Source organism: Perognathus longimembris, chromosome 5 (assembly GCF_023159225.1).
Source record: "Perognathus longimembris pacificus isolate PPM17 chromosome 5, ASM2315922v1, whole genome shotgun sequence".
NCBI lineage: Eukaryota > Metazoa > Chordata > Mammalia > Rodentia > Heteromyidae > Perognathus > Perognathus longimembris.
Genome location: NC_063165.1, coordinates 2744721 through 2748635, shown reverse-complemented (window position 1 = coordinate 2748635; position 3915 = coordinate 2744721).

The window sequence follows — 3915 nt, the reverse complement described above, 5'->3', positions numbered from 1 at the left end:
GGAAACCGCGCAGCACCGGAAGCCGCGGGGCGGCGGCGCGGCATGCTGGGAGTTGTAGTCCCCGGGCCGGGCCGGGCCGGGCGCGCGGGCCGAGGCCTGGAGGCCGGCGGCGCGGACGCGAGCGGGACGCCCGGGCTGGGGCGGCGCGGCCGTGGGGGGCGCAGGGCGGGCGTGGGGGGCTCTGGGCGGGGCCGCGGAAGGGCGGCTGGGGGTCCCCTCCCCTTTCCTTCCTTGCCTCTGGCGTGGAGGGGCGCGCGGGTCGCGGGGGGCGCACGGGGCGCACGGGAGGGGGGAGGAGGACCTCGAGCTTTCCTCCAGAGCCCCGTGGTCTCTGACATAGCCGGGTGATGTTGCGGGTCGTGGCCACCTTTCCTCTCCGTTGACTAAGCCCCCACACACTCGCGGAGCGGGGAGAAGCCCGCGGCTCCCTAGTGCCAGGAGCAGGGACCTGCTGCTGCCCAGAAGGGCGCCCCGAACCGGGCCCTCAGCCCCTGCATAGCCACCCCCCAATCAATCGCCCCCCAGCCTCTGCATAGCCACCCCCCAATCAATCGCCCCCCAGCCCCTGCATAGCCACCCCCCAATCAATCGCCCCCCAGCCTCTGCATAGCCACCCCCCAATCAATCGCCCCCCAGCCCCTGCATAGCCACCCCCCAATCAATCGCCCCCCAGCCCCTGCATAGCCACCCCCCAATCAATCGCCCCCCAGCCCCTGCATAGCCACCCCCCAATCAATCGCCCCCCAGCCTCTGCATAGCCACCCCCCAATCAATCGCCCCCCAGCCTCTGCATAGCCACCCCCCAATCAATCGCCCCCCCAGCCTCTGCATAGCCACCCCCCAATCAATCGCCCCCCAGCCCCTGCATAGCCACCCCCCAATCAATCACCCCCTCAGCCCTGCATAGCCACCCCCCAATCAATCACCCCCTCAGCCCTGCATAGCCACCCCCAACCGCCCCTCAGCCCTGCATAGCCACCCCCAATCACCCCACAACCATCTGAAAACCATCCCATAACCACCTCCTAACATCCCACAACTACCTCAGAACCATTCCTTACCCACCCCGTCCCCATCCCGTAAGCACTGCGTAACCACCTCACAGCACCCCAGAACCACTTCACAACTACCCCCCCCCACCATCCCTCGCCCCCCTCATACCCAGCCCTCAGCCACGGCACAGCTGGCCTAGAGCCCCGGGTGGGGGGAAGTGTGACCTAAGTAGGGCAGAAGTTCCACCTTTGTGTGTCCGCCCCTCTCCACCTCCAGCTCCGCCTGGAAAGCCCACGGCTGCACCCCCATCCTGGAAGGGATTCTTGGGGTAGCCTCCCTGCGGCCTGGCAGCAGCGGTGCCCGCGCCACCCCCCTACACAGGGAGGAGAAAGCCCGCCCGCCCCGCCCCGCAGACGTCCTTAACGCGGTGCAAGTGCAGGGAGCCCGCGTCACTGGCGGAGGCGGGAGCGAGGTCCGCGGAGCGGTGGCCATGAACCCCGCCTCTGCCGCACGGTGTCCAACGGCATCCCGAGCACGCGGCTTTCCTTCCACGGTGTCTCCACGGAGCTTTGAACTCGCCGAGCCCCAGGGCCGGCTGCAAAGTGCCCGGCTCCGCGTGTGAGAAGCGTTGGCGTGATGGACGGCAGCGGCTCCGCCATACGTGGGCCTGAGCTGGGCCCGGGTGCTGCTGTTCCTGGGCTTTTTCACTGCAGGCTAGTGCTCCACCACCGAGCCACAGCTCCGCCGTCGGGGCAGCTGAATTGCCCTAGGAACTCCCCGGGCCTCTGCCCCGGCAGTCCCGCACTCGAGGGCTCGCCCTGGGGCCGGGGCCGCCACAGGAGGCGCCCAACGCCACGGGAAGGGAGGCCGCGGAGCTGGAGCTGCACGGGGGGGGGGGGGTGAGGGGGGGGCCCGCCCAGCCCCCCTCCTCAGTGCCCGCTGCCTGTGCTGCCAGGAGTGCCCTCCATGTCCTCTGGCTGCCCCGCCGCGCCCCGCCGGCCCTTCCCTTCCCTCTGTTCTCCACCTCTCCCCCCCCAGTGCACCAGGTCTCCAGGTCCTCAGGTGTTCGCCGATGGCCACCGGGGGACGAGGCGCCCGCAGCAGGTGGCGTGGGGCTCGCCTGCCACGCGGAGGCTCCATTCGCCCGCCCCCCCCCCAGCACACACAGATCCCGTCACGCCAGGCTGCACCGCCCACCGGGCCACCTGCCAGGGACGGGCACGGGCCGTGGGGCCCGGGGGCAGGGCGGCGCCCTCCCGCCTCACCCCCAAGTGCCCAGCGCGGGCCTTAGCGGCTCCCACAGACGGCAGGCGGGCACCCCGCACCCCGCCGTCACCTCCCCCTCCCAGACGCGCCCCACAGGCCGAGCCAGCCCGGCCCGCAGCACCCACAGTGCCTCGCACCCTGAAAGGGGATCTGAGCCCCAAGCCCGGCCCCCACGCCAACAGAAACGATCCCCAGCCAGCCGCCACCGAGGCAGGAGGGGAGGTGCGGCCCAACCGGCCCTGAGCAAAGACGCCAGGCCAGCACACGGGGCCTTCAAGCCCAGCCCCGGCCCCTTCCCGGAGGGCGAAGCTCTGTGGGCCAGTGGGCAGGTGGGGGGGGGTGGGGGGGGAGGCCGCGGACTGCACCAGACTCAGAAAACCGACCCGGCGTGCATGCGGTGCTTCACGTGTACATTTATTTCTTCCAGCCCCAGCTCTGCAAAGGAAGCTGCCAGGGCTCCCCCGCCCCCCCCCCCCCCCGCCCCGTCTAAAGTGCTGGCAAGGAATACAATCACAGTGAGGGAGCTGGGGCGGCGGGCGGCATGGACCCCGCCTCTCCCCCGGGCAGGGCTGGCTCCGGCTTCTGGAAACGTGGGCTTGACTGGGGGAGACACGCGCGCGCCGCAAGTCCTCGTGTCAGTGCGCGGTGCCGACCCGCCGCCGACCCACCGGCCTTCCTTCCGCCAGGGGCTCCGCCGAGCGGGGGCGGTGACGGGGCCCCGCCCGCTGGGCGCCTCGGAAATCGCCTCTTGGCCAGTGCTGGTCAGTGGAGAGGGGGCCCAGCGCGGCAGGGTGGGGGCGCTGAGATCCGTTTCTGCCTGACAGGTCCGGGGCCCCCGGCACCCACTGCCTCCCACGGCTGGAGGCGCCGTGCCCGGCGTGGACTTGCCCTGAACACCCCCGCTCGGGCGGGCAGCCCCGGACGCGCGCTTCCCGTCCAGCCCGAGGGCCTGGGAGTCTCGTGACCGGCGGCGGCTGACGGCGAGGCGCGGCGAGGACCCCGGGCCCGGGCTGAACTTGAACTCGATTAAAATGAAGTGCTCTGTCCCAGTCCACTTTCCCACAGGAGGTGTTCAGTTGGAACAAAGATCTTTTTTATTGCTATGTTCACACACACACACACACACACACACACACACACACACGGCTCTGTGCCACGCCTCCACGGAGGACACGGTGAACCGAGTGGAAGGGACAAGTAGCCAGCTCAGAGTCACAACCCACGGCCGCGTCAGTGCCCACGAGGAGCTGCCTGTGAAACATCGCTCGGCGAAAAAATAAAATAAAAAAAACTTCCACCAGGACGAACACCACGTGAGAGCCCGCATCAGAGGTAAGGGTTCAAGGTTCAAGGTTCAGCGCACACGCGTGTCAGCCCCCGCCGCGTCCATCTCCACCTTGGGTGACACGCGACCCGCCCAGGCATCCTGCACCGTGAAGGGGCGGCGCGGAAGGCCCGGCTCCCCGGGGCTCCCTGAGGTCCCGCCCGTTAGTGTCGGGTGTCGGGTGGAGATTCTGCCGGGGTGCCCAGGGGGAGGAGAGCCCCAGACAGGCACCGAGCCTCGGACGACGGGCCCGGGGTGGCCCAAAGTGACGGTTTGGGCTTGGTTTCGAGAGTGAGAAAGTGCACCCCAAACTTGCGACCGCTCCCACGTGA